This window comes from Leptonychotes weddellii, unplaced genomic scaffold, assembly GCF_054177405.1.
Source record: "Leptonychotes weddellii isolate Sample4059 unplaced genomic scaffold, ASM5417740v2 HiC_scaffold_3564, whole genome shotgun sequence".
Taxonomy (NCBI): domain Eukaryota; kingdom Metazoa; phylum Chordata; class Mammalia; order Carnivora; family Phocidae; genus Leptonychotes; species Leptonychotes weddellii.
In genome coordinates this window covers 1,610-11,578 of record NW_027957555.1, presented here as the reverse complement: position 1 = coordinate 11,578, position 9,969 = coordinate 1,610, and the positions used below count along the sequence as shown (strand labels likewise).

At 34.5% G+C, this 9,969-nt stretch overlaps 1 pseudogene; it reads right to left on the bottom strand.

Moving 5' to 3' along the window:
- Positions 1-8,102: 8,102 nt before the first annotated feature.
- LOC102732216 (3-hydroxyisobutyrate dehydrogenase, mitochondrial pseudogene) lies at positions 8,103-8,997 on the bottom strand (annotated as a pseudogene).
- Between the last annotated feature and the right edge of the window lie 972 nt (positions 8,998-9,969).

Genomic DNA, 9,969 nt, shown 5'->3' with positions numbered 1-9,969 from the left:
TCTCAGTAGAATTTTAGCTTTAATTTTTCATTTTAAATATCCCAGAATGAAGGTTCTACTCACTGATATAAGCATGCGTACCTTATACTTTTATTATTTCACTATATGGATGTATTTTATACAAATGAAATATCAAAAATACCACTTAATTCTATACAATAGAAAATAATATCATATTCATTTGGAATTTGATTATGGAAAACATAGGGGTTTGGTTGATCAGATTTATATGTATGTGCCAAGCGTTACCAGTGGTATGCTTCAACTTACATGGCTTACCTATTCCACACTGCTCATGTCCTTTTCTGCTTCTCCTGTGTCCTTGGCTGAAGACCATTGATCTTCATTTGAAATATCATGGAGAAAAAAGGTCAACATACAGATAAGTCTATCTTATCATAGAAAAATATTCTCTGTATTTCCATTGGGGCATATGTTGCAAAGACATATGCTCTGGGGAAAGTAGATGGGTCATTAAGTGTGAAAAAGTAAACTCTGTATCTGTACATGTAATGGATTAGTTATGGATGGAAGCCTGCTTAGATGTTTGTCAGTCCATTTCCACTGAATTCATATCTTCTCTTCCCTCCATATTTAAAAAAAAAAAAAAAGGCATTGTATCTTAGCAGAGGAAGATAACTGGAGGACACATACGCAGAACTGAAGCAGTCAGAAAACTCCAGACGCCATTAGATTGGTCACCTGACCTGTAGGAGTTTAATTGTCCAAATGATCCAATATTTTTTCCAGCAAACAATATAAAAGTGTCAAGATCATTGATATTTATTCACGTGTGGGCTAGCAAGTGTGTGATGCAATTTACAACCTGATACTTCAGAATATCATGTGTGATTCCTTCATTTAAGTTTTCTTGTTTTGATGTTTATTTCCTTGGCTCCTTTTATTGTTAACATAATAATGGGTCCCAGACAAATACCATCATCTATATTTATCACACTTATAGCTAAATGAGAGTGAGCCTACATATGATAGAATTTGGCATAGTGTCATAAGAACAAAAATAATCATCCAAAATATCTATTCGTATGAATCTTTCCTAGTAAAATAATCAGATTTTATTAAGTGATAATGGAGTTGTACTATTTCTTTCTCTCTAGCCAAATCTTCTCTTCTGTATCCCCAAAATAAATGCTTAATATCCAAGCATTCAATATGATACAATAATAACTTAGTAGGTTATGTGTTAATCTTAACAAAGTTCATACTATATGAATTTAAGAACTACAATACATCTAAAAGAGGAAACTAATTTCGTAGATTTTGCTCATGAATTATAGTATTAAAAACCTTTATTTCAGGGGTGCCTGGGTGGCTCAGTTGGTTAAACATCTGCCTTTGGCTCAGGTCATGATCCCAGGGCCTTGGGATCGAACCCCCCATCGGGCTTCCTGCTCAGCTGAGAGCCTGCTTCTCCCTCTCCCTCTGCCCCCCCATTTGTGATCTCTCTCTCTCTCTGTGTCAAATAAATAAATAAAATCTTTAAAAAGAAAAAAAGTCTTTATTTCAGAGTTAAAAATAAATGTAGATTTTTTACCATGTAGACAAGTTGTTCTAGATGGGGAAGAATTACCTAAAATTGTATATATCAGACTCCTGTGAAATTTTCTGAAATATTTCACAATAGTTCATAAATAATAAAAATATATTAAGGATAATTTTGTTAGGCATGAGGTTGTATCAAAACATTCCATAGTATTACCCCATGAAATAATAATACTCAATACCTAAGGAAGGCTGACTGCTGTAGAATCATCCCTAAACTTCATATTTTTCTTAGAAGAAAAACTATACTTTAGGATTCCAACACTCTAAATTAGAACTTTTTCAAATTCACTTTCTCAGACCTCAAAACCAAAGACTCATATACAGTATATCTAAAATAAGATGTAAGACTCTGCATTTTTAAAAACATCCATATGATAAGAACAAAAATGGTTTGTGAGCCATGTTTTGTGAAACATTACAATTATTTTTTTCTTGCCTCTTTTTTTTTTTTTTTTAGTTTCAAAAAGTGCCTGGTTGTCAAAACTCAGACTTCTAATATTTAATGTTATAAGGTGTAGCTCCCAGGTTGTGGGTGAGGAGAAGAAGGCAACTGATCAAGTGGCCTTCATTCTATGGCACAGAATTACATATTCCCTCACCACTGACATCATATTTGGCCTTCAAAGATGCATAAATATGTTCATCAGTGCTCTGGGCAAATCAACATCAAAATCCTGCTTCATTTAAGTTGGTTATCACTGGTGACATATACTAGAACTTTCAAAATAAGTTTAAATATTTTAGAAGAATAAAGATATATGTCTCTTTAAGAATTCTAAAGAATGTTGAGCAATTTGCAGTTGATGATCTGTACTGATCACAAACAAATGTATACCCTGTACAATATTGAGATTCACTATAAAGCAAGGAACATCTCAGGTGGCCTTAGACACAGGTCTTGGTCCCTCAACTCTGTGAGTCCCTTGCAAATCACTAACAGAGAAAGAACTCACAACACTGCATCATTCAGAGATTTGTATCAGTTTTTGTTAGAGTATAGAACCAGTTTCAGGTCTGACATGTAAAGTGCTTAGAAGTCTTCACTCCTGTCCTCACAAGAAGAATTGTGAACAAAATGAATCGATTCAACAAATCTTAGTTCCATCAGAAGATTGAGTTGCAGAACAAATGGTTTTCCCCAAACTGGAGAGACAGGCAGATACAGAGAATCATAGCTTACCATGAACAGAAAACGTTGCTAGAGCTAGAACTGAAAGAAACATTCCAAGGTTAATTAACTAATTGTTGGAGACTGGCCATACACTAACTTGAGAGATAAAGTTCCTGGAGGCTGAGCCTTAGGAGATACCCTACACGTCTGTTACTTTTACTTCCAGGATCCTTACCACATTCTTAAGGTGAAGCTCAAAACAAAACAAATAAACAAACAAACAAACAAAAAACAAATTTTGTTTCTGCTTTAGCAAGGTGAATGGAAAAGTAGCCATTTTGTAATTGCCCAGAGTTCTCTATTCTCTTCAACCAAGGAGAAACTATTTCACCAGAGCTTAACCAACCTAGAATACGGGTAATATCTAACTCCAGCCATCACTAATCTTCCATTCTTACTTAAGGACTAAATAAAGCTGAGAAGTACTTGTGAGGATCACAGCCCAGGGCTATAGGCTCACTAAAGTTCTGAGACCTAATCATAGAATTATAGAATGCTTCCTCTCTTCCCCCAAACTTCATCAATAGGGTGTGTTGATCTCAGTTCTCTTACCTGATACATCGTGTCTAGCTTTCAACAAAAATTACAAGATATGCTGAAAAGCAAAAAACAAAAACAAACTAAAAACAAAACAAAACAAAACAAAAAACAGTCTAAAGAGACAAAGCAACAGAACCATAATCAGATATGCTAAGGATTTTGAAATTAATCAGACTGGGGTATTAAAATAACTGAGTAATATGCTAAGGACTCTAATGTAAAGAGTGGACAACATACAAAGAGAGATGGGTAGTATAAGCAACTCTAAGAAAGAATTCAAAAGAAATGGTAGAAATAAAAACATTGTAACAGAAATGAAGAATGCCTTTTGTAGGATTGTCAGGAGATTGGAAAGAGTGAAGGAAAGAAAAATGGAGGTTGAATACATGTCAATTGAAACATCACAAACTTAAAAGGAAAGAGAAAAAAAATAATGAAAAAAGGGGAGATGGATAACAGAATATCCAAAAAATGCTGGACAATTTCAGAAAATATAACATATGCACAATGATAATACCAGATAGAGAAGAAATAGAGAAACAAAATATTTAAGGTAAATGGCTGAGAATTTTCCAAAGTTAATAACAGAAAACAAACCACAGATCCAGGAAGCTCAGAGAACTCTTCCTAATTTATAAATGAAACTTCATGATTGGCATGTATTTACAGGAAAAAACAGCAAATAATAGGGTTTGGTACTATCCACGGCTTTAGCTCTCCACTGGAAGTCTTGGAGTATGTGCCCATGGATGTGGGGTGGGGTGGGACTACTGTACAACATTAAATGTTTATTTTCGAGAAGAAAAAGTGTATCAAATCCATGATTTAAGCTTCCACCTTAAGAAACTAGAAAAAAGACAAATTAAATAAAAAAACAAGAAGAAAAAGTAATAAAAGAAATCAATGACATTAAGGAGAAAAAATAGAGAAAAAATAATGGAACCAAATTTAGTTCTTTGAAAAGACTGATAAAATTAAAATACCTCTTGGGTGCCTGGATGGCTCAGTCATTAAGCATCTGCCTTCCACTCTGGTCATGATCCCAGGATCCTGGGATCAGGATCAAGCCCCAATGTGGGCTCCCTGCTGAGCCTCTCTCTGCCTGCCCACCCCCCTGCCCCCTGCTCTTGCTCTCTCTCTTGCGTTCTCTCTCTCGAATATAAAAAGATTTTTAAAAATTGAAATACCTCTAGACAGACTGATAAAGAAAAAGGAAGAAAACACAAATTATTCATTGTCAGGAATCAAAAAGGGGATTTCCCTACAGACTCTATGGACATTAAGAAGATAAAAAACAAGGGCGCCTGGGTGGCTCAGTTGGTTAAGCGACTGCCTTCAGCTCAGGTCATGATCCCAGGGTCCTGGGATCGAGTCCCACATCGGGCTCCTGGCTCAGCAGGGAGCCTGCTTCTCCCTCTGACCCTCTCTTCTCTCATGCTGTTTCTCTCTCGCTCGCTCTCTAATAAATAAATAAATAAAATCTTTTAAAAAAAAAAGAAGATAAAAAACAAACACTAACAACTCTATGACCAATTGCTTGATACAATCTACCAAAATTGAATTCATAGTTTAAAATATCCCAACAAAGAACATTAGTTCTGAATGGTTTAATTAGTGAATTCTACTATTTATGGAAGAAATAATGGCAATTTTACACCATTTCTTTCAGAAAACAGAAGAAGAAAAATACTTCTCAACTCATTTTATGAGGTCAGCATTATCCCCATATCAAATCGGACAAACACATTGAAGAAAACCATAAAAGCCTTTAACACTTGAATTGTTAGATAACTGTCCTTTTGCATTCCACAAGCCTTCTACTTCAACACCTCCTGAAAAACAGCAACTAAAAAAAAAAAGAAAGAAAAGAAAAGAAAAAGAAAAGTAAGAAAATTAAAAGTCCTCAGATACAACCATGTAGTTAAGGACCAAAGGAAATAATTCCTCAGCTTCAGGTCTCACACTGTATGCCCTCTGGTACATGGCATGAAGAGTGGAGCTTGGACTAATTTTAGATCCCATTCGTCCTGTGGTAGGCTGAATAACAATTCCAAAGATATTTTCTAGGTTGTAATCACTGACACCTATAAAAAATCTCTACATGACAAAAGAGACTTTGTAGATGTAATTAAATGGAGGCTCTTGAGATGGGAAGATTATCCTTGATTATCTGCTGGGCTCTAAATGTAATCACAGGGGTTTTGATAAGGATGCAGAGGGAATCAGTTGTATTCTATAAACTAGCAACGAACATCTAAAGATGAAATTATGGAAACAATTTCATTTAAAATAACATCAATGAAAAAAAATAAAGATAAATTTAACAAAAGAAGTGCAAAATATGTATTCTGAAAACTGGAAAACGTTGAAAGAAGTTAAAGAAAACTTTAATAAAAAAGAAGACTTCCCATGTTCATGGATTGGAAGGCTTAACATCTTTAAGATGGCAATACTCCTCAAATTGATGTACACTTTCAAAGCAAACTCATCAAAATCCAGCTCTATTCTTCAGAAATGAAACAGCTTATTTTAATATTCAAATAGAAATAAAAGACATCAAAGTACCCAAAACAATCTTGAAAAGGAAGAATAAAGTTATATTATTTATATTTCACAATTTCAAAACTTACTACATAACCACAGTAATCAAGACAGTGTGGTATTGGTCTAAGGATTAACACATAAATCAATGCAGTAGAATTGAAAGTAAAAAAAAAATTATCTTAAAATTTATGGTCAATTGATTTTATACAAGTTTACCAAGACAATTTAATGGAGAAAGAATAGACTTTTCAAGAAATAGAGTTGATACAATTGGATATCAACATGTAAAAGAATGAAGTCGGAACACTCTTTCACACCATACACAAAAATTAACTCAAAATGGAAGAACTAAATGTAAATGTAAGAACTAAATGTAGGAACTAAAACTAAACTTTTAGAAGAAAATATAGAAGAAAAAAAATATATATGATACACACACACACACACACACATATAAGAGAGAGAGAGACATTTCTCCAAGGAAAATACACAAATAGCAAATAAACACATAGAAAGATGATCAACATCATCAGTCATCAGGGAAATGTAATCAAAACCACAATGAGATACAATTTTATACCCACTGGGATGGCTATAACAATAAAAAAGATAATAACAAGTGATGGGAATGATGTGGAAAAACTAGGATACTCTCCTTGCAGTTACTATAGAAAACAGTTTGGCAGTTCCTCAAAATGGTAAGCATAGAGTTAACTTATGACTCAGTGATTCTATCCCTAAGTATATATCTAAGAGAATTGGAAAATATATGTCCACTCAAAAACCTATCCACAAATATTTATAGCAGGATTATTCATGATAGTCAAAAAGTAAAAACAAATGTCCATCAACTGATGAATAAACGTAATATACATTCAAAGAATTAGATATTCTTTATAATAAAAAGGAATGAAATAATGCCAACATGCGACAATATGCGACAAGGTGAAAGATCCTTGAAGATATAATGCTGAGTGAAAGTAGCTAGTCACAGAAGACCACATAGTATATGATTCCATGCATATAAAATGTCTAAAATAGGCAGATCTATAGACACAGAAAGTAGATTAGTGGTTGCTAGCACTGAGAGGTCAGTGATTCCTAATGGGCATGGGGTTTTGGGGGGGTGATTAAATGTTCTAAACTTACATTGTGGTGTGGTAAAACAACACTGTGAATATAATAAAAAACATTGAATTGTACAGTTTCTATTGGTGAATTTTATGGTATGTGATTTATAGATATTTAAAGATGTCTTAAAAAAAAAAAACTATGTTAAATAATACCACCTTGGAGCATTGTAACAAGAAAAGTAAACTACTTTGGGGATTTATTCTTTAGCATTAGCTGTCCTTACTTATTTATTTATTTATTTATTTTAGTTAAAAAGGGGCTTAGAAATAATCTACTGCAATTTCCTACTTTTATAGTAAGAAACCAAGGCCTAGAGGGGTTACTTAACTTGCACAATTTTTTTTTTTATTGTCAGCACAGAAATTTACTTGAATTCAAAATCACATGGTTATATTTAGAATAATATAATAATTAAAGCAAATATCATGGCTCTGAAACAGTTCTAAATATGTCATTCTTTTGAATTAAAAAAAATATGTAGTAAGAATGTATAAGGAAGAAAAAATATAAAAAACAAGTTTTCTGAGTATTGGAAGTTGTTACAAGAGGGACACACTAAGATAATATAACAGAGTCCAAATTATAAACATGAAGCAAAGAGTTCTCTTGCTTTATCAACTCCTGGAAAATAAATCAGTAACCTCTGTAATGCAAGAATACCACCACTTGGTTAACAGGACAAACTTCCTGAGGGACACAGGTAGTAATTAACTATACTACCCCTTCTTCTAACTTCTTTCTTCACACCAATTTCTTTTCTTTAAGACAGGTTTCATCCTGTTGAAAAAATATTTGTTTTTATTTGTAAAGTGGAGTAAATAAGATCCTGATTGAAGTATGAAATGATGTAGTTGAAGATACTCAGGGATCAAACTTTTGAGAAAGGTCAATCAGCTAGTTAACAGAGAACATCAGTGGCTTGCAAAGAAAAAAAATAAAATCAGATAATACATGTTTGCTAAATAGATAAAAAAAAAATAAGCAATTAAAAATAGGTGAAAAATCCTAGAGTTTACTGGGACCTAGACAATCACAAGCAGACCGGTGACCTTTGACCCATTTACTTGGGGAGTGAGCTATAAGGACTCTCCAAGATAGAGTTTGGTTTTCAACAGTGTCCACAGCCAAAAGGTAAACTCAGAAGGTCTCATAGGAACTGGAAGACGCAGGAAAAGTCTTTCTTTGAGTAACCCTTTGCACACATCACCCTGTAGACCTGATGGGCTTCACTGTCCGGAAGGACTGGGCTCTTTCTGATGGTGGCAGAGTCTTGTGCTAACTCCAGATCCTTAGCCATGAGTGTTGCTCCAAATCTACCCTAATAGTTATTAGTGGATGGAACTCCATCCCTCACCCCAGATACAGGGTTATAAATGTCACTTGACCAACACCATTCTGAGATCAGATTTAGGATTTTAGCCAACCGTTTTGGGTCAAGCCCTAACCTGATTCCAAGATTCATAGCTTCAGCAGTTCCAATCATTCTAGTAGTTAACAGCATGTTGTTGCAGATCTTTGCAGTTGAGCGGGGCCCCAAGGCTCCCCAGTACACCACATTGGAGCACATGCACCCCAACAACTCTTGGGCAGCAGCAAATTTATCTTTGACTCCTCCCACCATAAACGTGAAGCTCCCAGATGGAGTAGCTGCCACACCACCAAAAATGGGCATCCATGAAAACTGCTCCCATTTTCTCAACTTCTTTGGCCAATTCTTTTGAAAGTGCAGGATCAGTATTACGGGAATCTATTAATAGTGAGCCTTTCTTCACTCTTTTTCGAATTTCATTTGCTCCAGAATAACTTTCTGTTGCATTGATACTGGTAAGCAACACTGTAATAATTCTGCCAGCTTTTTCAGCTACATCTGCTGAGGAATGCACTACCTCTTTGTATGCATCAGGGAACACATCATAGCATGAGATATGGATGGATAGCATGAGGTTTTTTGCCATTGAATTCTCCATGTTGCCCTGTCAAATGAATCCAACGGGAGTCTTAGAAGCCATTGACCTAGAACACACCACTGCAAGGATGGTCACTGCAGGAGCTGCTGGTGGCTCCAATACCAGAGTCTAGAGACAGTTCCACAGAGTAGAGCCATAAGGAGCCTGGCATGCTGCCCCAGTCCCACCTGCCCGAGGTGACCTCCCCACTCCCAGCTTGCCCACTCACTGCTTACACAAGCTATTAAAGGCAATTAAATAGCAAAGCTTACTCACATCATTGTGTAGATTAAAGTCTGTAAAGCCATTTGCAATCTACAAAGTGCTATATCAATATATGATATATATTAATATTATGTTACATATTATATATAATAAAAAACAGAATGTTTTGTTATTATTTATGACTTCATTAGAGTGAAGTCTAACTTGTTTAATATTCATCATTTTGAAAGAGAATAAATTATGACATATGAATTGATAAAATTTCAATTTATATTCCTCTTATCCCCTACTGTTTGCCTCCTGCATCTACTGTGAACTTTTTTTAGTGTTTGGAGAGTTTCTTCATAGCAACTTTGGGGATAGAGTATTATTTGATCATTTTAAACTATATTTTTAGAAGGAAATAAACTCTCTCTGGGTTTAAGATAATATAAAAATCAAAATCAATAGAGAATATATTAGTCTGGGATTGGTTTTGAAATTTCTCATATAGATCAGGGGGTCAGAGCAGTGAATTGAGTCTCCTCTCCTTAATGGGTTTTCCCTTATATTATTTAAAGTACTCAAAGAGAATTAATCCTTGTTACGGAGAACATTAAAGGAATGGATCAATTTTTCCCTCAAAGGAGCTTTCAAATAACCCATATGACCTTTGCCTTTTTGATTGTTCAAATCCTAAGATATCTTAGTATGTCTCTTGAGGTTTCTTTTTTTTCTTCTTCTTTTTCAATATTTGTGTTAGGCGTTGGTTTTTGCCTGGGGCAAGAACCTAATAGAGGAGAAATAGTAATGTTTTAAAAGCACAAGAGTCTAATATGCATTTTTAAATCTAACCTTTAAAAA